At 48.8% G+C, this 26434-nt stretch overlaps 1 protein-coding gene across 6 annotated transcripts in view; it reads right to left on the reverse strand.

The window, feature by feature from the left end:
• TBL1X (transducin beta like 1 X-linked) overlaps positions 1-26434 on the reverse strand; it is a 246677-nt gene that overhangs the window by 183916 nt on the left and 36327 nt on the right. Inside the window, exon 2 of one of the 6 annotated variants that reach the window (XM_059883397.1) lies at positions 25869-25935. The exons of the other annotated variants lie outside the window; for them this stretch is intronic. The gene's annotated coding sequence lies outside the window, so the exon portion shown is untranslated. The remainder of the gene's footprint in view (positions 1-25868; positions 25936-26434) is intronic. 6 annotated transcript variants of the gene reach the window in all.

Below are 26434 nucleotides of genomic sequence, written 5' to 3' on the forward strand. Positions count from 1 at the left end.
CTAAATTTTAAAAGAATTGTTTTAATAAATCTTTTCAAAACCCATCTTTTACTGCAAGAAAAGTCCCATAAACCAGATGGAAACCATCAAAACAGGAAGAGCAGCAAGACTGTCTCACCTTTGAAGGAATAAGGAAAAAAAAAAAAAACAGAACACAAGCCAAACAAAGTAAGCCTAATCTCCGGTGTTCATAAATCGTTAACGTTTCAACAATGAACTGAATCCTCAGACACACGGCACAGACACCCATGTTGTTAACACTTGGGCTCCCGAGTCAGAGTCTCAACCCCTCCATGACCCTCAACGCTCATGACCTGATCACAGATGCACTCCCAGCATCTCAAACACTTCTAGCTTGGGGCTGCTCGTGATCACAAAGATGCACACCCCTTCCAAAGCCTTCAATCTTCCAGGTTCCACCATGCCACCCACCGCTCCCGTGAGCAGCCCCCCACACACCCCGGTGCCTCTGTAAGCTAAAGCATAAACTCACTTAACGCTCATAGCAGCATCATTCATAGCAGCCAAAAGGCAGAGACGAGCCACGCATCTATCGATGGATGAGTAGGTAGAAAAAATGTGACATATACCCACGATGGAATGCAGGTACTGTTGTTCAGTCGCTCAGTCATGTCCGACTCTGCGACCCCATGGACTGCAGCACGCCAGGCCTCCTTGTCCATCACCAACTCCCGGAGCTTGCTCAAACTCATGTCCATTGAGTCAGTGATGCCATCCAACCATCTCATCCTGTTACCCACTTCTCCTCCTGCCTTCAGTCTTTCCCAGCATCAGGCTCTTTTTTCCAGCAAGTCGGGTCTTCCCATCAGGTGGCCAAAGTACTGGAGCTTCGGCATCAGTCCTTCCAATGAATATTCAGGACTGATTTCCTTTATCGATGGACTGGTTGGATCTCCTTGCAGTCCAAGGGGCTCTCAAGAGTCTTCTCCAGCACCACAGTTGGAAAGTGTTCGAAAGGCAATGGAATGTGATTTCAGCCTCAAGAGGAAGGAAGTCTGACACCTGCTCCAACATGAAATGAGCCTCAAGGGAATGTTAGCTCATCACTAAAGGATACATCCTGTCTGATTCCACTCATCACGGAACAGTCAAATCCAGAGAGACAGAAAGTAGAACAGGCATGATCAGGCTCTGGGAGACAGGGAGGCTGGGGAGCTAGTGCTTCATGGGGACACAGTTTCCGTGTGGGCAGTTGCAAAGCTTCTGGAAACAAACGATGGTAACGGCTGGGAACTCAACTGAAAGCCACAGAACTCGACACCTTACAATGCTTCCAATAGTGGTATTTGCCGTCTTTGTTACCCAGAAAAAGGCATAAACAAAATTTACAATTCAGGCCTTCTGTCTGGCAAGGCCCATCTCAGGAGTTCACTGGCCTGGCCGGAACGGCTTGGCTGGGCACAGATGACCGAAGGCTTCCACCCCCTGCACAAAGTTCTTGGCTGACTCTGGTTAGTGGCTACTTGACTGAGGAACTGCCCTGATCTGAAGAACCGCTGCGACTGAAAAGGGATGCTCCCCGTATTTAACTGGCCCACTGTGCCATCCGGGACCCATTCATTCGTTCATTCAGCAAGCGTTACGCAGCACCCGTTCACCTGATGCCAGGTACTTGCTCCAAACGCTCATAAACAAAAATCATCAAGACGTCCGGGACCGCTGAACATCTCCCAGAATGACCAAGGAGCACGCGGTTTTACGGAGAAGTCACCGAGTGACAAAACCCGTGACGTTTCACCCACATACACAGACGCCACTTGCCTCAGGACTCTGCTCTTCACAGCACAGGTTGCAGAAAGCTCCATGCTGCTACGAGGCCAGCTCCCTTCACCCCGCGCCCCCGGTGCGACGCACAGAGTCTCCGCTGCCATCTTCTACACCCCAAAGCTCACCTTCTACAGGGAGTCTTCCTGCTCACTTTGAGACAAAGAAAGAATCAGCGTTCCCTGATGGCTCTGACGGTAAACAATCTGCCTCCTGCAATGCAGGAGACCCGGGTTCGATCCCTGGGTCAGGAAGACCCCTGGAGAAGGGAATAGCAACCCACTCCGGTATTCTTACCTGGAGAATCCCATGGACAGAGGAGCCTGGAGGGCTACAGTCCATGGAACTACAGGGAGTCAGACACGACTGAGCAACTAACACTTTCCCAGAGTGGCTCCCTGCAAAATAGCTTCTTGATTCCACCCTCCGCTGCCTGTCCTGGGCCAGTCTCCAGGCTCATTTCTCTAATTCCAAAGGACCCCTGCCCTTAGCTAACTACACAGGAGCTCAACCTCCTCTTATTATAGGAAAAAACAGGTTGTCCTGTCCTTTCCAACCCAGCTGCTGCTGCTGCTGCTGCTAAGTCGCTTCAGTCGTGTCTGACTCTTGGCGACCCCATGGACTGCACCCTACCAGGCTCCTCCACCCATGGGATTCTCCAGGCAAGAGTACTGGAGTGGGGTGCCATTGCCTTCTCTTCCAACCCAGCAGGGCTTGGCAACTACTTGAGTGAAGGCCCCGAGCATGCATAACAAGTATCGCAGGCTGTAGGGGTCACACACGGACTGTGTTACGTGTGGCTGTTAGGTCCTCTTCCACGGCTGTTCAACATATAAAAACACGCTTAGCTTAGGGAACGATGGGGGTACATGGACTCAGCCCACGAAAACACAGGCACCAACTCGATGTACACGTTACTCTCAAATCATTTTTTTCTCATGTACAGTTACCTTTTTTTAACTTCTTATTTTATATGGCAGTGTAGCCAATTAACAAAGATGTGATGGTTTCAGGTGGACAGCGAAGGGACTCATCCATGGATTCATGGATATACATGTATCCATCCTCCCCCAAACTCCCCTCCCATCCAGGCTGCCACATGACATTGAGCAGAGTTCCCTGTGCTGTTCAGCAGGTCCTTGCTGGTTCTCCATGTTAAATACAGCAGAGTGTCCATGTCCATCCCAGACTCCCTAACTATCCCTTCCCCCATCCTTCCCCCTGGGAACCGTAAGTTCATTCTCTAAATCTGAGAGTCTCTTTCTGTTCTGTAAATAAGTTCATTTGTATCATTTCTTTCTAGATTCCTCATATAAAAGACGTCATGTGGGATTTCTCCTTCTCTGAATGACTTACTTCACTGAGTATGACAGTCCCTAGGTCGGTTCATGTTGCTGCAAATGGCACTACTTCACCCTTTTTTATGGCTGAGTGATACTCCACTGTACATATTTTAGGTACAGCTTTCGGTGTGCCCGTTTCTCTATGGAAAAAAACAACAACAACAACATTTGGTGCTCTCCCCTCTTTCTACACAGCACGTTCCATTCTCCAAGCATGGGTCTTCAAGACCCCATGAAAGTCACCCCCTCAAAGTCCAAGCTCCTCGCTTCCCTTTAAACACCTCCGAGCACCACCCAGATGGCCCCACTTTGTCCTGCCTGCTCCATCCTGCCTTGGACCTGCGTCCACCCTGACCGGGTGGTCCTCACTGAAATGTCTCACACGTGCGGAGCCCTGAGCAAGCACCACCACACTCACAGACATCACGGTCTCCAGTTCCAGCAACGTTCCAGCACTATCACCAAACACATGTCCCTCATCTGCTGGGTGATCTTCCCAAGACAGCAAGAAGGAGCTGTTCCCGATTCCCTTGTCTTTTTTAAAAAAAGAACTCTCAGCTTACATAGTACTGTCCATCAACACTACCTCAATATAAAAAAAAATTTTAATAAAACGCAACCCCTCCTTCCAAAAAAATAAAGAATGAAAACTCTCGTTTCTATGAGGCTATCTGAAGTTGAACTCGAGAGCTGTTCTCACCCTGATCATCACGAAGCACCAGCACGGCAAGGCTGCACAACTCATCGCCTGACCTGTGAATCGGGGAACCGGTTCTGCTGCATAATTAACAGGTTCCATTCATCTGTCTACTGGGTGTGTCCCTCATGAGAGGGCATACTCGACAGGCCATCATCAAAGACGTCTCCTGCCTATTTGATCCCTGCCACGACTGAACGCTTGTGTTTCCCCCAAAACCCGTGCGTGGAAACATGCCCCGCAAGGTGATGCTTCAACTTGGGAGGTGGGCCTGTGGGAGGTGATAGGACTTGAGGACGGAGTCCTCAAGAAGGGCGGGAGTGCCCTCATGAGTGAGATCCCACTGAGCTCCGTCGGCCCTTCCAGCAGTGACGACACAGCAAGGAAACGACCGTGTTATGAACCAGCAAGCAGGCGCTCACCAGCCAACAAATGCTCCTACAACACGTGCCACTTCCGGCCTCCGGGACCATGAAAAAGATGTTTCCGTTGTCTTATAAGGCAGCCGGTGTATGGTATTTCGCCGCTCAGTGTCCAGCTGTTTTGCAACCCCATGGACTGCAGCCCAACAGGCTGCACAGTCAAAGAAGGTTGCTGTGTGTTAGTCACTCAGTCGCGTCCGACTCTTTGTGACCCCAGGGACTGACTGTAGCCCACCAGGCTCCTCTGTCCATGGAGTTCTCCAGGCAAAAAAATACTGGAGTGGGTTGCCACTTCCTTCTCCACGAAAAAGTTGGAACTAGCAGGAAAGAACCCACCTGGCAACGCAGGTAGACGTAAGAGACACGACTGAGACAACTCAGCACACATGTCGTTTCCAGCAGGCATGGGTGGATGTGAGAGCTGGACCATAAAGAAGGCTGAGCGCCGAAGAACTGATGCTTTCAGAGTGCGGTGTTGGAGAAGACTCTTGAGAGTCCCTTGGACTGCAAGGAGGTAACACCAGTCCATTCTAAAGGAGATCAGTCCTGAATATTCACTGGAAGGACTGATGCTGAAGCTGAAGCTCCCATACTTTGGCCACCTGATGCGAAGATCCGACTCACTGGAAAAGACCCTGATGCTGGGAAAGACTGAAGGAGGGAGGAGAAGGGGGCGACAGAGGATGAGATGGTCTGGATGGCGTCACCTACTCGATGGACATGAGTGTGAGCAAACTTTGAGAGATCGTGGAGGACAGGATCGTGAGGGACAGGGAAGCCTGGCGTACTGCACTCCATGGGGTGGCAGAGAGTCAGACACACCTTAACAACTCAACAACAACAAAGGAAAAGACAGGCAAAGGAAACCAAAATTCCAAGAATGGGAGTGGGAGGAACTGGGACACTGAAATTGACACCTGTGTGCCACTGATTCCATGTATAAAACAGACAGCTAATGAGAACCTTGGACACAGCACAGAGAACTTTCCTGAGTGCTCTGCGGGGACCCAACAACAGCAATAAGCTTATGGTATTAAGACTCCATCACAGCAGGACAAAGGGACTAAGGCAAAGCACCCTGAACAGATCCAAAGGTCTCAGGTTTCCGGGTAGTCAGTCCTCAAGGTCAGGAGCAGCATCAACTAACAAGGGTCAAGGACTTCCCGGGTGGCGGTCCAGCGATTAGGATTCCATGCTTGCTATGCAAGGGCTGCGGAGGGTCAACCCCTGGTCGGGGAACTAAGACACCCCTCACCCCACAATACCACATGGTGCAGTCAAAATTAAAATATTTTCTTAAATTGAAAACAAAATATAAAATTAACAAAGATCTAGGGTTAATGGTCCTCAACACAGCTGAATCCTCTCACAACACAGTGCCCAATGCAGGCTAGTCAAGGTCATCCTTCCAGTCACTCCCCAGGGACTTACTAAGCACCTACTGTATGCCTTCCCTCATAGCTCAGTCGGTAAAGCCATCTGCCTGCAGTGCAGGAGACCCTGGGTCGGGAAGGTCCCATGGAGAAGGAAATGGCAACCCACTCCAGTATTCCTGCCTGGAGAATCCCTCGGACGAGGAGCCTGGTGGGCTGCAGTCCACGGGGTCCCAAGAGTTGGACACAACTTAGTGACTAAACCACCACCAACCACCGCCACAACACACTGCTGGAAAGTGAGGTACAATCGAAAGCAAAATTACCCCCGACAGCAACGTCTTCCACAGCCCGGAACAGGGACAGCAGGGCATTTCCGGCCCCAGCACACACAGATCAGGCAAGATGGTACGTGTCTCAACCGGTAGAAGGTCCAAGATCCCTGAGACTCCCCCCACCCCCCGCCAGGCCCCCACACTGACCTCTGCTCAGAGGCAGCGATTTGAACCCCTATACTGAAACGAGTTCCCAAGGATCGCCTCAAAGGCCTTTGGTAACTCTGGAAGGCATCATCAGACTGACCTTTGAGCAATTAATTACGTCAAGACTGAAAAGGAAAGAGCGGCAGAGGAGAGGCTCAAAACAACTCCAGGAAGAATCAACCTAAGAGAAAGACATCTGCGAACAGGTTTTTTTTGCACTTGAGTTTTCTGTTCCAAGGGAGATGGCTCTCATCCTTCAAGCAGAAGAGAAATTAAAGTCATTGCCTCCGTGAGATAGCCAGAAAGGGTCTTTATGGTGAATTTCAACGAGCAGCCTGTGACTTCCATGTCGTTTCAGTATGCAGCTATGCTTGCTTCTTGGCGAGGTTAAATGAAACACGATGGTGGGCAAGCTGCCCTTTGCTTGTATGGCAACGTGAACCACGCTGCTGGGTCAACGTGTATGCTCAGGTTCCTTGCAAATTATTTCATAATTGTTACCTGTATGTGCCGAACAGGGCTTACTTAACTTGTCGCGGTTATTGGCAACAGGACACCAACACCACGGGATCAAGAGCACTCGGTTCCCATGCTTGGCCAGACAAGGGCTGACCGATACACTTAGAACGTGACAAGCGTTACGTAATGGCTATACAATAACCTCTGTAATACCTCACGCAGATGGTACTCTTCAAACAGAGAGGACGCTCCTGGACCCATCACGGGATCAGTTCAGTTCGGTGCAATTGCTCAGTCGTGTCCAACTCTTTGCCATCCCCGTGGACTGCAGCATGCCAGGCCTCCCTGTCCATCCCCAAGTCCCAGAGCTTGCTCAAACTCATGTTGCTCGAGTCAGTGATGCCATCCAACCATCTCACGGGATAAGAAGACCTATTACTGAGCACTTCAGGTCGTCAAGAGTCCCTTAACAATCATGCCACAATTGGGTATCTCACTGGTATACACGAGTCCTGACGTATGTACTGGCTAATCCAGGCCAATCAATTTCAAGTCATTCTAGTGTTAAAGAGTGACTTCCCCGGTGGCTCAGACGGTAAAGCGTCTGCCTACAATGTGCGAGACCCAGGTTCGATCTCTGGGTCGGGAAGATCCCCTGGAGCAGGAAATGGCAACCCGTGTGAAAAATGAATCATTCAAAAACTCTTGGGGAATAAACCATAGGACCTTGAAGATTCATGCCTCCAGATCCCAATGTTACCCGTCTTTCTCACGAACATGCTATCGCTGGCCTGTTAAATTTACATCACTTTAAAACCTCCCATGCCCATAACTACAATAAAATAGACTGAAGCAGCAGCAGCAGCAGCAGCTCCCTCTAAATACTCTTTTCACAGTAGTAATGTATAGGTGCACCTAAATATAGAGTTTATACAGAGACTTATTCATATAGATGAACTTATTTATATAGACCGGGCTTCCCAGATGGCTCAGTGGTAAAGAATCCGGCCTGCCAATGCAGAAAACCCGAGTCTGATCCCTGGGTCGGGAAGATTCCCTGGAGGAGGAAACAGCAACCCTCTCCAGTATTCTTGCTTGGGAAATCCCATGGACAGAGGGACCCAGCGGGTTATAGTCCACAGGGTCACAATGAGCCCACAATTTAGCAACTGACTACACATGCACATTTATATAGATTGGGGAAAACTGAAGGCAAGAGGAGAAGGGGACGACAGAGGATGAGATGGTTAGATGGCATCAGCAACTCAATGCATATGAGTTTGAGCCAACTCTGGGAGATGGTGAAGGACAGGGAAGCCTGGCGTGGTGTACTCCACGGGATCGCAAAGAATCACACGACTGAGCGACTGAGCAACAACAACAACTTATTTATATCCAAACAGGAAGAATGTAAAGCATGTTTTCATTAGTACTAAGCATCAGGCATTAACGATAGTCTACTGATTGCTAAGAGACTTCCCTGGTTGCTCATGGCACCGCCAATGCTAGAGACGCAGGTTCGATGGGGTGGGGAAGATTCCCTGGAGAAGGGCATGGCAACCCATGCCAGCACTCTTGCCTGGGGAATCCCATGGACCGGGGAGCCTCGTGGGCTGCCGTCCACGGGGTTGCAAAAGAGTTGCACATGACAAAGAGGCTGAACAACAACTGATTTCTAAACAAGTAACACATGAGGCGCTGTCAGCTGAACTCAACCGTAGCCCCCCAAGTATGACAGCCAGGGGCAGAGACGCTGTCTGAATTCCTGGCTACCCGATCCTTGTGGGCTGCTAATTCAAAACCCCCCGCCCCACCGACCTTCATGTTCTCAAAACACCGCATAAACACCAAACCGTCACCACGTCCTTACTCTGGGTCTAACTGTGTGCAAGGAGTCCATTTCTGCCTTGGAAATTGTCCTGACCTGAGGGTCACCGAACGAGCATCTGGAATGTCCAGGGAGGAATTCAGAGCCCGTGGATGCTCTTCTCTGGGGGGCAGAACCTGAAAACTGCATTTTCTCAACACCTGAAAAGGGGAAGCACGTCTTCTCATTGAAGATTTTCACTCAGAAGGAAAGCAAAGTGTTTCCACAATTGTTTTCCTAATCTAGCTCCCAAACATCAGAACACTTTTCTGAAGAGCAGAACTGCTTTAGTCAACAAAATTTCGTGTAAACACCAGTCGGGGCAAGACCGGTCAAAGAACCTGCCTGCCAGTGCAGGAGAGGCAGGTTCGATCCCTGGGCTGGGGAGATTCCCTTTGGCGAAGGAAAGAGCAACCCACTCCAATATCCGTGCCTGCAAAATCCCTTGGTCAGAGGAGTCTGGCAGCTACAGCCCATGGGGTCACAGAGAGTCAGATAGGACCGAGCTAGTAACACACACAGACTACAGGGGTTTTTTGTTTGGTTGGTTGGTTGAATTGTCATTTCACTAGTTCTTTAAGAGAAATCCTTTCTTCACTTATTTTTAGCCTTGTTTCTCCAATTAAAAGAGAATTGTAATAGGTCAACAAAGGTCCGGCTAGTCAAGGCTACGGCTTTTCCTGTGGTCATGTATGGATGTGAAAGTTGGACTGTGAAGAAGGCTGAGTGCCGAAGAACTGATGCCTTTGAACTGTGGTGTTGGAGAAGACTCTAGAGAGTCCCTTGGACTGCAAGGAGATCCAACCAGTCCATTCTGAAGGAGATCAGCCCTGGGATTTCTTTGGAGGGAATGATGCTAAAGCTGAAACTCCAGCACTTTGGCCACCTCGTGAGTTGACTCATTGGAAAAGACTGATGCTGGGAGGGATTGGGGGCAGGAGGAGAAGGGGACAACAGAGGATGAGATGGCTGGATGGCCTCACTGACTCAATGGACGTGAATCTGGGTGAACTCCGGGAGTTGGTGATGGACAGGGAGGCCTGGTGTGCTGCGATTCATGGGGTTGCAAAGAGTTGGACACGACTGAGCAACTGAACTGAACTGACTGTAATAGGTCATAAACATTTTTCTCAGGACAGCCTTTGCTAGGTCATTGGTTTTAGTTTTACATATTTCCTCTTTATTGTTTTAAAGCAATAAAAATTTCCCTTTTGATTTGTCTCCTTAAGCCAAAGATTGTCTAGGTACATGTTTCTTAATTCTTAGGTAAAATGTTTTCTTCACCTTTTACTAATTTACTTTTCAAGTTATTATACAATAATCAGAAAATCTGCCTGGTTATATGTCAATTATATCTTCATTTAAAAACTGGAAAAGACGTTTTGTCTACAAAACTGCTACTTAAGAAACGCTGCGTAGGGACAGAGGCTCAAGAGGGAGGGGATATATACAGAGTTATGACTGAGTCACACTGTTTTATGGAAGAAACCAACACAACATTGTAAAGCAATTATCCTCCCAATTAAAGAAAAACTTTAAGGGGAAAAAAAAAAACCAGAGGGCAGTGGGAGAAGAATGCATGAATATGAAATAAGGAATAGAGAAGTATCCCGAAGAACACAGAAAGGAACAGGTACTCACCCAGCCAACACACCTGGGTCAAGTCTTGACCCTGGTGGGACTGAATGGTGTCTTCCCCCAAAACTCAGATGATGACACCCCGACCTCCCAGGACCTGAGAACGTGGCTGGAGGTGAAGACGGGTGTTTAAAAAAAAAAAGGAGGTGATTCAGTTAAACGACATCATCAGGGTGGGCACGGCTCCCGTACGAGTGGTGTCCTTGTTAAGAGTGAAAACCGATCAGGACGCAGACGTGCACACACGCATGGAATAAACACCACGTGAGCACACAGGGAGGACACAGGATCCACACGCCAAGGGGAAGAGCCTGGGGGGAAGCCAGCCCCAAGGACACCTGGATCTCGACTCCAGCCTGCAGGACAGTGAGGAATCAATCTCTTCCAGAAGCCCAGTGTGCAGCCCTTAGTTACGGCAGTCAGAGCCGACTAACACCCGCTCTACCAGGCTCTGTGCCGCTCCAACGCGGGGACAAAAAAAGCAGTAGGGAAGGAAATTCAGGACCCGTCTGGGCCCAGGCTGCCTGTCCCCTATAAGTAAGAACAACGGATGTGTTTGGGTGGAAGACTGCTCCTCTCTCTAAGCCTCTCTTTTCTCACCTGTATAATGGGATCGTAACAGGAAGGTCGTTATTAGGATCCCCCGAGAGAAGGAATACGCAGTAGTCACCAAACTTTTGAGACCTCCCAAGTGCTCAATACACACTTTGGTTGTTCAGTCACTCATTTCTGTCCAAATCTCTGTGACCCTGGGGACTGCAGCACGCCAGGCCTCCCTGTCCATCACCAAGTCCCAGAGTTTGCTCAAACTCATGGCCACGAAGTCGGTGATGCCATCCAACCATCTCATCCTCTGTTATCCCCTTCTCCTCCCGCCTTCAGTCTTTCCCACCATCAGGGTCTTTTCCAATGACTCGGTTCTTCTCATCAGGTGGCGAAAGTATCAGAGTTTTAGCTTCAGTGTCAGTCCTTCCAATGAATATTCAGGACTCATTTCCTTTAGGATGGACTGGTTGGATCTCCTTGCTGTCCAAGTGACTCTCAAGAGTCTTCTCAAGCACCACAGTTCAGAAGCATCAGTTCTTTGGGGCTCAGCCTTCTTTATAATCCAACTCTCACATCCATGCATGACTGCTGGTAAAAACCATGGCCTTGACCATACAGATCTTTGCTGGCAAAGTAAGGTCTCTGCTTCTTAATAAGCTGTCTAGGTTGGTCATAGCTTTTCTTCCAAGGAGCAAGCGTCTTTTAATTTCATTTTCAACACACACTATCATTCTTAAAACTGGGCTGCATCTGGGCCAGTTCAACCTGCCTTTGCTGTTAGGTATTCAGTCGTGTCCAACTCTCTGTGACCTCATGGACTGTAGCCCGCCAGGGTCCTCTGTCCATGGGATTCTCCAGGAAAGAGTACTGCAGTGGGTTGCCATGTCCTTCTCCAGGGGATCTTCCCAACCCAGGGATGGAACCCACGCATCTCCTGCATCGGTAGGCAGATTCTTTACCACTGAGCCACTGGGAGGCCCTTTGAGAAGGGGAGCTATTTCTATAATTGAATACGTCTAAAAATATGACGAGAAGGTACGAGTGAAGATGAAAGACGAAAATGTGCCATTCCAAAATAGACACATTTGGGAACACTTCCAGAGACGTTCTCCTCCGGTTACATGTTAAGATTTCATGAGCTGAAGTCAAGCCAGAAACACGCATATTTGTGACGGAAAGACAAACTATTTTTCCTTAAAACTGAGAAGCCGGTAGGATTTTCTCACTCTATATTTAAAGAAAAGCGTAAATACTTTTGAAAGGATAGGGGAAGGAAAAACATATAGCACTTTAAAAAAAAAAAAAGAGTACCGTTCTACTGCTTTAAAGCCGTGGATAATGTTAAGAACATAAAAAATGTGTGATGTGGTCTGTTCATTAAAGTGTAGGATTTAGTATAAATTGAATTTTAAACTATAATTTACCCAGACGATAATTTTGAATGTAGTAACTGAATTTGCTTTAATTGCCTTTAAATCCTGCTGGCAAAATCTAAGGAAACTCTTAATTTCTGCCAATTTATTAGAAGCAGGCAAGCTGGAACACACAATAAAAATCATTAGGTAATAAAACAAATCTTGCTTGACTTGGTGAACCCACAGTGTCAAGCAGACCCAGAAGCTATTTATGTAACAAAAGAAACGGAGGAGGGGGGGAGGAAAGACCACCTCATTCCATTAAGAAAAACATCTGGCTTATAAACACACGTTCATTGCAAAGACAACTATAAACAGGATCCTTCTGGTGCTGGTTTTCTCAGAATCACCCTTTTAAGGCTTTTTAAGTCTTCTAAGAGGGGAGCAATTCATAAATGGTTTCCCCACATTGATGAGCTTTTCCTATTCTGTCCTGGGTCGTGTTTTTAATCCTCTGTGTTGCTAGATGTTAACCTCTCCACCCACGCTTGGAACAGGAAAAGCTTCTGGAATCGAGGTTTCCTACAGGTTACCACCCAGAGTCTCGCAAGCCCTTCATGCTACCGTCTGGTTCGGCTGAGGATACGCAGTGTGTATCCCGCCCCAAGGGCGGGGTGTCTGAGCCCTGGACCCAGTGTGGCTCTGACTGTCTTGGGCAGAGAGTCAAACACAACAGCAGACTCCAGTACCCGCTCCTACAGGAATCTGGAAGTATCACACCTTCGGGGGGACCTTCCTTCAACCAGTTAGAAATTCAGCCTCGCAAATGGCTGGACCTCCCTGCTGTCCAAGGGACTCTCAAGAGTCTTCTCCAACACCACAGTTCAAAAGCATCAATTCTTCAGCACTCAGCTTTCTTCACAATCCAACTCTCACATCCATACATGACTAGTGGAAAAAACCACAGCTTTGACTACATGGACCTTTGTTGGCAAAGTAATGTCTCTGCCTTTTAATATGCTGTCTAGGATGATGGACAGGGAGGTCTGGTGTGCTGCGATTCATGGGGTCACAAAGAGTTGGACACGACTGAGCGACTGAACTGAACTGAGGTTGGTCAAAGCTTTTCTTCCAAGGAGCAAGAGTCTTTTAATTTCATGGCTGCAGTCACCATCTTCAGTGATTTTGGAGCCCAGAAAAATAAAGTCAGCAACTGTTTCCCCATCTATTTGCCATGAAGTGATGGGACCGAATGCCATCATCTTAGTTTTCTGAACGTTGAGCTTTAAGCCAACTTTTTCACTCCCTTCTTTCACCTTCATCAAGAGGCTCTTTAGTTCTTCTTTGCTTTCTGCCATAAGAGTAGTGTCATCTGCATATCTGAGGTTACTGATATTTCTCCTGGCAATCTTGATTCCAGCTTGTGCTTCATCCAGCCCAGCATTTCTCATGATGTACTCTGCATGTAAGTTAAATAAGCACAGTAACAATATACAACCTTGAAGTCCTCCTTTTCCTATTTGGAACCAGTCTGCTGTTCCATGTCCAGTTCTAACTGTTGCTTCCCGACCTGCATACAGATTTCTCAAGAAGCAGATCAGGTGGTCTGGTATTTCCATCTCTTGAAGAATGTTCCACAGTTTGTGGAGGTCCACACAGTCAAAGGCTTTGGGGTAGTCAATAAAGCAGAAATACATGTTTTTCCGGAACTCTATTGCTTTTTTGATGATCCAACAGATGTTGGCAAGTACTGTTTAAGTCTGGCTTGGAGAATTTTGAGCATTACTTTACTAGCATGTGAGATGAGTACAAATGTGTGGTAGTTTGAGCATTCTTTGGCATTGCCTTTCTTTGGGATTGGAATGAAAACTGACCTTTTCCAGTCCTGTGGCCACTGCTAATATTTCCAGATCTGCTGGCATATTGAGTGCAGCACTTTCACAGCATCACCTTTTAGGATTTAAAATGGAATTCCATCACCTGCACTAGCTTTATTCATAGTGATGCTTCCTAAGGTGCACTTGACTTCACATTCCCGGATGTCTGGCTCTAGGTAAGTGATCACACCATCGTGATTATCTGGGTCGTGAAGATCTTCTTTGTACAGTTCTTCTGTGTATTCTTGCCACCTCTTCTTAGTATCTTCTGCTTCTGTTAGGTCCATATCATTTCTGTCCTTTCTTGAGCCCATCTTTGCATGAAATGTTCCCTTGATATCTTTTAATTTTCTTGAAGAGATCTCTAGTCTCTCCCATTCTACTGTTTTCCTCTATGTCTTTGCATTGGTCACTGAGGAAGGCTTTCTTATTCCTCCTTGTTATTCTTTGGAACTCTGCATTCAAATGGGTATATCTTTCGTTTTCTCCTTTACTTTTAGCTTCTCTTCTTTTCTCAGCTGTTTGTAAGGCCCTCTCAGAAAACCATTTTGCCTTTTTTGCATCTCTTTTTCTTCGGGATGGTCTTGAAGAGGTATACATCTTCGTCACAAAATAAGTGGGTCACGGGCATGAACAACATACAGCACGGGGATTACAGTCAGTAACAAGGTCACATCTTTGTACAGAGACAGCCGGTAACTACAGACTTACCCCAAGGATCGTTTTCCAACGTACAGAAATATTGAATCACTATGTTCTGCGCCTGGGAAACACCTGGCACTACAGGTCAATTACAACTTCAAAAGCAATCAGACAGATGATCAAAGTCACGAGAAAAGAGATCAGATTTCTGGTTACCAGAGACGAGTGCTGGGTGGGCAGAGGGAAGTGAATGAAGGCGGTCAAAAAGTGCGAACTCCCAGTTTTTATCCATAAGTGCTAGGAATGCGACCTACACCATGCTGACTGTAATTAATACCGCTTATATGTTACACACGAAAGTTGAGAGCAAATCAGAGTTCTCATCACAAGGAAAAATATTTTTCTTCTTTTTTTTTTGTGGGGGGGGTATCTACTGCATGTTTAGCAGCTCAGTCTCACTCTTTGCAAGCCCCTGGACTGTAGCCCACCAGGCTCCTCTGTCCACAGAATTCTCCAGGCAAGAATACTGGAGTGGGTTGCCATGCCCTTCTCCAGGGGATCTTCCCAAACCAGGGATCGAAGCCAGCTCTCCCACATTGCAGACGGATTCTTTACCCAGAGAACCATCAGGGAAACCTTTGTATGGATTATAGATGATGGCGCTTCACTGAACTTCTTGTGGTCATGATTAAATGATGTATAGAAATCAAACCGTTAAACTACACGCCTTAAACTTATACAGTGCCGTATGTCAATTACCTCTCACAAGAACAACAAAAAGACCGCCTTTACCTTCTGCGTCCCAGAAAGCTGTACACGTCGCTCACAGTAGTGGTGGCCCATGTCTCCTAACAGATGATAAATATTCTCAACATCATGGTCTGGACAGTCTCTGTTGCTGCTACGCGGCTCTGCCCCCAGGGAAGACAGTCTCAGGATAAACAATGGATGTGGCCAAGTGTCCCAATAAAAATTGGTTTTCAAAATGGGCCACTGGCAGTGCCTTCCCCTGACACAGAGCCTTTCCAGATCTAGCTCCCGGCACTTCCTTCATGACTGAATTTCAACAAGTCATACGTGGGCTTCCCAGCTGGTGCCCATGGTAAAGAACCTGCCTGCCGATGTGGGAGACGCAGAAGATGCAGGTTTTGATCTCTGGGTCCAGGAGGGCATGACAGTCCACGCCAGTATCCTTGCCTGGAGAATCCCATGGACAGAGGAGCCTGGCAGGCTATAGTCCACAGGGGTGCAAAGCGTCGGACACGACTGAAGCGACTTAGCACACACGTGCACACACACAGCAGAAACAAAAAGCAAAACCGTCCAAGAACTTCTGGATTCGGTATTTTTCGATGACGGCTTCCAGGGAAAGGTCAACAACATACATTATTGGTATAACAGAGGCAATCATTGCTGCCAAGAATCCCCCAACTGCCTTGAGGTCAGGAGTGGCCCGGACCTCAAGGCATGCCCTCAGTGAATAACGGTCGGTGGGCAGGCAACAGCTGCAAAGGCCTCTTGTCAGGAGTGGGTGGTGCTGGCACCCAGGGTCACCTGAGGCCACGTGGCTTCATCATGCCCAGCTACCCCTTCCTCTGAAACTGGCCTCCTCCTCTTCTTCTCCCACCCACAGCTGCCGATCCCGAAGAGGGTCCCACCCCCAGCCGGAACTTCTCATACCCAACCCCCCACCCAGAGTCGGCTTCCCAGGAGACCCAATCTGCAGAAGTGGGGTCACCTTCTCAAGGGGTCGCAAAATTCCCGGGTGAGCAAATGAGGAGAGCCTGGTCAATACAGGTTATCGTTCTTGGAAGAAAAGCTATGACAAACCTGAACAATGCATTAAAAAGTAGAGACGTCCCTTTGCCGACAAAGGACCATAGAGTCAAAGCTATGGTTTTTCCAGTGGTCATGGACAGATGTGAAAAATGGACCATAAAGAAGGCAGAGCACCAAAGAATTGATGCTTTTGAACTGTGGTGTTGGAGAAGACTCGAGAGTCCCTTGGACTGCAAGGAGATCCAACCAGTCCATCCTAAAGGAAATCAGTCCTGAATATTCATTGGAAGGACTGATGCTGAAGCTGAAGCTCCGATACTTTGGCCACCTGATGCAAAGAAATGACTCACTGGAAAAGACTCTGATGCTGGGAAAGACTGAAGGCGGGAGGAGAAGGAGACGACAGAGCATGAGATGGTTGGATGGCATCACCGACTCGATGCACATGAGTTTGAGTAAACCCAGAGACATAGTGAAGGACAAGGAAGTCTAGCCTGCTGTAGTCCATGGGGTTGCAAAGAGTTGGACATGACTGAGTGACTGAAAAGCATTCTTGATGATCCCTCCTATCTTCTATTTCACAGACATTTTCCCCAATTCAGGACTCCAACACCATGCAACATGTACTTTCATAGGCAAGTGAGTTCCAGGGCCTCTCAAGACCTCCTTGACCTTCAAATGGGAAAGACTGTGTTCCTAAGCCTTCCTTCCATTAGGACGATTCGTAGGCAACTGTGCTGAGCTAAAGTGACTCTAAGTAACCAAAGAAAATCTACCTCCAGTAACGCACTTACTGGTATACAGTATGGTGGAGTATTATTCAGCCATAAAGAAGGAAAGAGTTTCAGACACTACACTACTACTACACTACACTACACTACTAACGGGTGAACCTTGAGGACGTGATGTTCGCTGAAAAAAAAAAGGCCGTCACCAATGGACAAACACAGTGACGTTCTGGGGTGGTCCAAATCACATACGCAGACAGCAGGACAGAGGTTTTGGGGGGCTGGTTGGAGGGGAGGGGGCAGCTGCTGCTTACTGGGCAGAGAGCTTACTCCTGGGAGGGGAAAGTGACTGGCTGCCCATCGTCTGTCTATACAACCAGTGGCCACATTTGCCACACAACATCCAGATACCATACCGTCTAAAAATCCCCAAATATCCACCATCCAGCCTCTTACAGAAAATTTTGCTGATGACAAAAATGAAACAAAATACTTCCACCCAAAACTGCTTTTAGTGTAGGATTAGTGACTAAATATAGGCTAAATGGATTATGGTGACTTACTTAAGTCACACTGCAGTTAATAAAGCAGCGATGAGATGTGAACTGGGCTTCCCAGGTGGAGCTCGTGGTAAAGAATGAAACTGCCAATGCACGAGACATCAATCCCTGGGTTGGGAAGATCCCCTGGAGAAGAGAATGGCAACCCACTGCAGTATTCTTGCCTGGAGAACCCCATGCACAGAGGAGCTTGGTGGGTCCATAGCATCACACAGTCGGACATGTGTGAAGCAACTTAGCCACGCACACACAAGATGTGAACAGTTGTTTTTCTCAAAGGGCCTCGTACAACTAACGTGTCTCTGGTCCTTCTTTCCTCTCTGACATTAAAAATAGGCCACGGTATCTGAGAAAGAAGCACACACAACGTCTTCAGAGGTGATGGCTGGTCTGTTTCTCAGCTACACTCATTCTTCAAAAGCCCAACCTCTGGAACTCACATACGACACCCAGCAATTCCACTCCTGGTCTATCTCCAAAAAACTCAAAAACTGTAATTCGAAAAGATACACGCACCCCAGTGTTCAGAGCAACACTACTCACAATACCCAAGACTTGGGAACAAGCTGAATGTCCATCGACAGATGAATGGATAAAGGAGATGTGATGTATGCCCAGTGGAATATTACGTAGCCATAAAAAAGCATGGGATCTTGCCATTTGCAGTAAGTTGGAGGTCAATGGAATTTGACTAAGTACAGCCACAATCAGTTCATCACATGGGTCTGGGGCCACCCAGACAGAAGGGAACACAGACCATGGGGACTTCCACGGCCGAAACAGGCACGACCTGGCCCTCCACAGACAGAGGTCAACCACCCCTGAAGACAGGATCCCGGGGCCACGCAGGGCCCCAGTGCTGCCTGTGAGGGACCCAGGAGGCCGCCTTGCCCTCCCCAAGCTTCACATCCGAGCCCAGAATAGACTGGACCGGACAGTCATCCATGTTTCTCTTCTCTGACCGATTCTGAAACCTACCAGTCACAGAGCACCCAGACACGGAATGGGGGAAGACACAGGTGTCATCTCTAATAGCACATGGTCTCTTCTGCCGTATCTGTTTGCTTACTTTGAACTCACCTCTAACCTCTTACCCCAAAACGCGCGGCCAGAGAAGTTCAGGAAAAGTTCCCTGAGCCAGACTTCTGCACAGAGCTGGCTGGGCTATACAAGAGACTGTGTCTTCCCTCTCTCTCTGAGTGTCTCTCTCTCACACACACACACACACACTCACACACACGCATACACCCCTTCATTTTGAACGCTGCCCGCAGCTGCACTCATTACTCTTATTTCTTCCACAGGAAACAGGACTAGAAGGGAAAATAAGGCAGGAACTTGTCGCCTTGTGCACTCACATAGCCCCGTGCTTAAGTCTTCAACCCTCTCGGGCAGAAAATAGAGGGGAAAAAAAAAAGCCAAGACAGCCTGCACTTCAAACAGGATTGGGACTTGTTTCCACTCAAAATCTCTCTGGGGAAAAAAAAAATAATAATGTTCCCCGTGCAAACAAATTAAGGAAAAATACAGAAAGTGCATGCACACCAAAAAAATTTGATTTCCAAGACTGGCACGGCGGCCCGGTTGGTAATGCTTCATCTGTCATATACACCACGAAGACCAACACACTTACAGTACAGACAAGATGGGTTGTGTCCTCCTGTTGACAACCAGCTCCTAGAACAGAACCAAAGGCAAAACACCACTCGGGAGACTACGTAATTCTTCCACGAAACTCCAGATAATTTCTTTTTTAAAAAGCAAGCTCTTTAAATGCAAATAGTGCCCCCTTGCACCCCCTCAACAAATAAGGAAAAATACAGAGCGCATGAACACCAAAACATTTGCTTTCCAAAACAGCGGATGTACATAACCACTGACACGGCGACCCGGTTGGTACCGTTTTCCGTGCCGTATATGCTATAAAGATCAACACATTTACGTTGCAGACGAGATGGGTTACTTCCTCCTGTTCACAACCAGCTCTTAGAACAGAAGCAAAGGCAAAACACCACTCAGGAGACTATATAATTTTTCCACGAAAATCCAGATAGTTTTCCACAAAAATCCAGATAGTTTATTTTTTTAAAAGCAAACTCTATAGATGCAAATAGAACGCTTTCTTATATAGCAATGATTAACCCCCTTCCACGAGTCTAGAGACTCCAGGGAAAGCCCAGGAACAGACGCTCCAGCTCAGAGGGTCCCCACAACGTCCTCTCTTACAAGTTAGAGTGATGCTTGCACTGTTCTCATCAGGAAACGTGTGCAAACACCAAGGAACGCACGACCCAGAAAAAGAAAAGAACGTTACGTTCCGTCCAGTAAAATATGGGTTGGATCTTAAACACTCAAAGCCAGGAAAGCTAAGGCTCTGCCCTCAAGTCTCAAAGAGATTTAAAAGGAATACACCATAAGACAGGAATATAAACGCATTAAGAAGGATCGTGTCGTCATGGGTTTCCATGCGAAGAAAACAAGAGAGGAGAAAGGCAGCAGAAATCATGATGCTGTCCTCAGTCGTCTCTGACTCTTTGCGACCTCACGGACTGAAGCCCGCCAGGCTGCTCTGTCCATGGGATTCTCCAGACGACAACACTGGAGCGGGTTGCCATGCCCTCCTCCAAGGGATCTTCCCAGCCCAGGGATCGGAACTTGAGTCTCCTGCTTGGCAGGGGGCTTCTTTAACCAACTGAGCCTACCTAAGACATCTAACGAACTTCCAAAGTCTTGTCTCTAACCGACCCCCTCCCTTCCCCATGTCCTGGGCCACCTGCCCCGGGCCAAGGAACCACTGCTGTGAAATATTCTAGCAGGCAGCATCGCTCAATGCACCTCCCTTCCTGACTTCCTCCAGTCTCTCTCCACTGAGAAGCCAGAGCGGACATCAGCCTGGCATTCCCCTCCAAGCTACTGCTCAATATTCCCAGGACAGAACTAACTTCTAAGTCAGTCTCCAGACGCCCGGCAAAGGGGCCAGTCCCTCCCCTCTCTCCCTGGCCGCCTCCACTCCGGGCAACCTCAGGGCCTTTGCACAAGCTGCTCCTTGTCCAGGCATGTGTTCTCACTCCAGTCCTTCTTCCGGTCCTGCCTTAACATGCTCCCTTTCAGCGTGACTAAGGAGGAGAGAGACTTTCTTCACGGCCGCCTGCGTTTCCCCGTGACTCTCATCACTGTTGAGATCCAGTCAATCTCAGGAGGGATGCTTGCTCATCCCTCCCCTGTCGGGTCACCGCCAGGCATCCCAAGCACCCAAGGGAACCATACAGCACAGACCAAACTATTTGTGGGATGAATGAACTCACAAGTTGGGGAGAGGGAAGCTTGCCCCACAGCTGAGCAAGCATTTTCCGTAGCTGGAATACCAGCTGGAGCTACCAGGGCAGAGGTACCAGTCCCTGCAGTGAACAGAGGAGGCAGGTCCCTCGTGCGTCCTGGGAAACCCGGTCTGCAGACCACACTGGAATGGACCCGCAGGCCACAGGTCAAGGGCGTCCGTGAACTTGGATGGGGGCTGGGGAGAAGCAAGAACTTTATTTTCCTTCACCTTTTGCATAACTCTATTGGTAACTGTATTAGAAACGTGGGCAATGGGCCCTTGTGAAAACTGCACAGCCTGAGATTCTAACCGGTAGGACCCTGTAGGCGTTTTCGGATCAGCTTTCAGATGTCTCAGATACTTTAAAAAATACCGCTGACACCCACGGCTACTTTGAAATGATGGAGGTGGTTACAGCCATTGCTAGGTCGTGCTCTGAATATTCACTGGAAGGACTGATGTTGAAGCTGAAACTCCAATACTTTGGCCACCTGATGCGAACAAATGAATCGTTGGAAAAGACCCTGATGCTGGGAAAGATTGAAGGTGGGAGAAGGGGATGACAGGGGATGAGATGGTTGGATGGCATCACCGACTCAATGAACCTGAGTTTGAGTAAACTCCGGGAGTTGGTGATGGACAGGGAGGCCTGGTGTGCTGCGGTCCACGGGGTCGTAAAGAGTTGGACATGACGAAGCGACTCAACTGATCGTGTTCAGAACCGAAAGTGGATCTCAAAGAGATGTTTGTACACTCAGATGGAGAGCAGTCCCAGCAGCAGAAAAGAAGTACATAAAGCCACGATCCCCCACTTTTTTGGCACCAGGGACTGGTTTCACGGAAGACAGTTTTTCCAGAGACTGGGAAGGGGGTGGGGTAGGGTTGTGGGGTGTGGTTTGGGGAAGATTCACATGCATGACATTTATTACTCACTTTATTTCTAATCTAATGCCACCGCTGATCAGACAGAGGTACCGGTCTGAGGCCCAGAGACTGGGGAACACCCCTCTTCCAGCAGAAGGGACCACAATGCCCATCCACGGATGAGTGGATAAATACAATGAGGTCTCCCCATACAATGACATAGGATTCAGCACTTAAAAAAAAAAAAAAAAAAAAGGCAGCAAATTCTGATACCTGCTACAACAGGGGTGAACCTTGAGGACATGATATCAAGTAAAAGAAACTGGCACAGAATAAACGCTGTGTGATTCCAGCATTTGTAAGCATCCACGATATACTCAGATGTATAAAGACAAAGTATTGGGGGCCAGGGGCTGACGGTGGGGGGACGGGGATGGGGACAGACTCTCAGTCTGGGAAGATGAACACGTGGTATGGATGGATAGTGACGTGTGTGTGTGTGTGTGTGTGTGCGTGCGCGCTCAGTCGTGTCTGACTCTTTGCGACCCCATGGACTGTAGCCCACCAGTCTCCTCTGTCCATGGGGATTCTCCAGGCAAGAATACTGGAGCAGGTTGCCATTGCCTTCTCCAGGGGATCTTCCCAACCCGAGGGATCAAACCTGGATCTCCTGCACCACAGGTGGATTCTTTAGCATCCGAGCCACCAGGGAAGTGAAAGGGTCAAATAAGCAAGCTGTTCAGAGCCGTGGGCACTGGACTCTGAAGTCAGGATAACCAAGCGGGGACATGCTGCAATGCCCCCCCTCCCCAATGCTGCTGCTGCCTGCATGGGAGTTTCTGGGGAGCCCCTCGGGTGGGGAACAAATCCGAGTCCCAGGACAAGCAGGCCTGGTAGAAGCAGAGAGCGCTGGAGCAGCCGGGGTGAGGCGAGGGGGGTCCCCCCACAATCTGGCATTCACAGCCACTCAGACGGTGCTTCTGCCAAGCGGGGGGCGGGGGGAGGGGGGCAGACGGCAGACAGCACGTGGTGCAGGGCTGCTTTGCGGAGAGGGGAAGGCAGGGAACTGGGGAAGTGTTCTCTGCAGAAGGGCGATGAGTGCAGAAAGACACAAATAGAGCAAGGAGCTCCCGGATAAGCAACGGGTTCTGCTAATTTTTTCCTTTTTTATGACGCCCAGCTTGCACTTGCAGCGCTAGACTAAAAGGCCTTGAGAAGGCTGCAGAAGACGCAGCTGCAAGATTTTTTTTCTCTCCCGACAAAACCAACGGGTTTTTAACAAGATTCCCCAAACCATGTGACTGCTTGATGGGATGCACACAACTGAGCCCACGCTTTCAATGGGCTCCGACCCCTTGGCGCGCAGATGGAAAGTTCGAGATGATCTTTTCCCTTCTCAAGGCTGCAATGTCCACAGAGAGGGTGGAGGGCTTGACAAGAGTTGATATTTAAAGATGGGGGCTGCTGAGCAGGGGCAGGAAACGGAGATGTGAGTGTTGTGGCATTCTCCCGCCCTCCCCGAACCCAAGGAGAGCATGTTCAGCTCCTCCTCCCTGCTGTCATCAGAGACGGCCAGCAATGATCCATTAACAACGAATAAGCAAAGGCCCCTGGGTACTGAACAGTTCCCCAGGCTGAGCAGAGAAACCGGGTAATTCCAAGCTTCCTATAGTTTCAGTTCAGTTCAAGCACTCAGTCGTGTCCGACTCGTTGCGACCCCATGGACCACAGCACTCCAGGCCTCCCTGTCCATTACCAATTCCTGGAGTCCACCCAAACCCATGTCCATCGAGTTGGTGATGCCATCCAACCATCTCATCCTCTGTCATCCCCTTCTCCTCTTAAATTATAAGAAAATAAGAAAAAAATTAAAAGACGCTTCCTCCTTGGACGGAAAGCTATCACAAACCTAGACAGCATTTTCAAATGCAGAGACATCATTTTGCCATCAAACATCCATACAATCAAAGCTATGGTTTTCTCAGTACTTATGTACAGATGTGAGAGAGTTGGATGATTAAGAAGGCTGAGTGCCAAAGAATGGATGCTTTTGAACTGTGGTGTTGCAGAACATTCTTGAAACTCCCTTGGACTGCAAGGAGATCCAACCAGTCCATCCTAAAGGAGATCAGTCCTGGGTATTCATTGAAAGGACTGATGCTGAAGCTGAAACTCCAATCCTCAGGCCACCTGATGCAAAGAACTGACTCACTGGAAAAGACCCTGATGTTGAGAAAGATTGAAGACAAGAAGAGAAGGGGGCGACAGAGGATGAGATGGCTGGATGGCACCACCGACTCGACGGACAGGAGTTTGCGCAAACTCCGGGAGTTGGTGAAGGACAGGGAGGCCTGGCATGCTGCCATTCCTTGGGGTCGCAGAGAGTAGGACAAGACTGAGCAAGTGAACGACAAAAGCAATGAGTAAGAAGAAACAGAAGCTGGGACTTCCCTGGGGGCGCCATGGGTGAGAATCTGCCTGCCAATTTGGGGAAGGTGGGATCCCTGATCCTCAGAGTCTGGAGCAACTAAGCCGGAGTGCCCTAATTACTAAGCCTGTACTTTGCAGGGCCTGGGAGCCGCAAGTACTGAACCCGAGTGCCGACACTGTGGATGCCTACGCAGAGCCCGAGGTCTGCAAGAGAAGAAACCCGAGCAAAGAACAGTGCCCCCCCCCAGTCACTACATCTAGAGAAAGCCTGCACGTAGGCTTCCGTCCCTCTCAAAGAGAGCCTGCACATAGTAACAGAGATCCGGCACAGCCAAAGAGAAAAAATAAATACAAAGAAACAAACAGAAGCGAGAAGAGAGGAAAATATAGCTAGCCCAGCTTTGGTTCGCAAGGGCCATGAGCACGCAGACGTTCTCCCCTCCCAATCCTCTGTGTTCACCCCACCCAGGCCATTTTCCCCTCAGCTACTTTCAGCTTCCCCAAGCCCTGGCCCCTGGAGGCTCTGCTGATAGGACATTACAGAAGCCCTCATCCTGCTGGCTCATGAGACGCCCCGTAAATCCACACCCGCAAGTGGCCAGCGGCTCCCACACTGGACAGCAAGGATACAGATACGCATCACCATGGCGGAAAAAGCCCTGCTGGAGAATATTTGCTCAATGAGACCATCTTCGATGAATCCTTTTCAGTCTGCCCTGGTTTATGCGTCAAGCCTTTTTTTTTTCCTCTTTAATTATTTACTTGATGCACTGGGTCTTTACCAACTGAGCCACCAGAGAAGCCCATACACAGACCAGCAACAGTGGGTGGCTTTAAAAAAAAATTATTTACGTGGATGCAGCAGGTCTTTACCAACTGAGGCACCAGGAAAGCACACACACACACACGCACGCACACACACACACGCACGCGCACACACACACACACACACGCACACACACACAGATCGGTGGCTCAGGTGGTCAAGAATCCGCCTGCAATGCAGGAGACCCAGGTTCCATCCCTGGGTTGGTGAAAGATCCCCTGGAGAAGGGAATGGCCACTCTCTCCAGTATTCTGGCCTGGAGAATCCCATGGACAGAGGAGCCTGGTAGGCTTACAGTCCATGGGGACTCACACAGAGTCAAACACGACTTAGCGACTAAACCACCACCTGGGTCTTAGTTGCAGCATATGGGACCTGACTGTACAATTCAGGTCCCCTGCACTGGGAGGGTGGAATCTTTCACCACAGGACCACCAGGCAAGTCCCAATCCATTGATTTTTTAAAACCCAAGCAGTGAGCTCAGCCTGTTAAACAGAAAGTCTTATCTAGAGTAGATAAGACTACTTATCTACTTATCTACTTATCTACTCTAGATAAGACTTTCTGATTCCAAGTACGGCCGGTGATTGCAGAGAAGGGCAGGCAGGAAGGAGAGACATCGCCAAGCTCTCTACACCAAGCTTACAGCCTCTCTTCTGAAGCAGTCTGAAAGCCTAATTCGTCTCCTGCATTAGCTTGCCCCAAAACGTCTGGCTTCCCTTGGGTCAGGACGCTTGGCTCTCTCACAAAACCAAGACCTTCACATTTGGTCATCCTTCGGTAAAGTTTTTAAAGAGAAATCATTTTCGAATCCGTCGCTCTCAAAGTCTACACCCTCACCACCTTCCCATGTGTCTCACAAGAAATGTACCCACCTCTCCTTTTCCAAGGGAAAGAAATACAGCCCACATCCTGTATGTCAACTTCTGAACCTCTCACCTCCTGTTAAAAAAAAAAAAAAAGTACTAATTGCTCAGTTGTGTCCGACTCTTGCAACCCTGTGGACTGTAGCCCGCCAGGCTCCTCTGTCCACGGGATTCTCCAGGCAAGGACACTGGAGTGGGTTGCCATGCCCTTCTTCAGGGGAATCTTCACAACCAAGGGATCGAATCCACATCTCCTGCGTTGCACGTGGATTCCTTCTGGTCCTAGCAGCCAGGGAAGCCTCACCTCCTGTTAGCGTCCATCCAATCACCCGGTCTTCCCCCACACTAAAACCGCTCTCCGCACATTAGCTTCCTTCCCAAAGGCTTTGGTGTGTGCTTTGTCGAGCTCAGTCGTGTCCCGCTCTTTGCAACCCCATGGACTGTAGCCTGCTAGGCTACTCTCTGCCCATGGGGATTCTCCAGGCAATACTGGAGTGGGTTGCCGTTCCCTTCTGCAGGGAAATCTTTCCCCTACCCAGGGATTGAACCCAGGTCTCCAGCGTTGCAGGCAGACT

This window comes from Bos taurus, chromosome X (assembly GCF_002263795.3).
Source record: "Bos taurus isolate L1 Dominette 01449 registration number 42190680 breed Hereford chromosome X, ARS-UCD2.0, whole genome shotgun sequence".
Lineage (NCBI taxonomy): Eukaryota > Metazoa > Chordata > Mammalia > Artiodactyla > Bovidae > Bos > Bos taurus.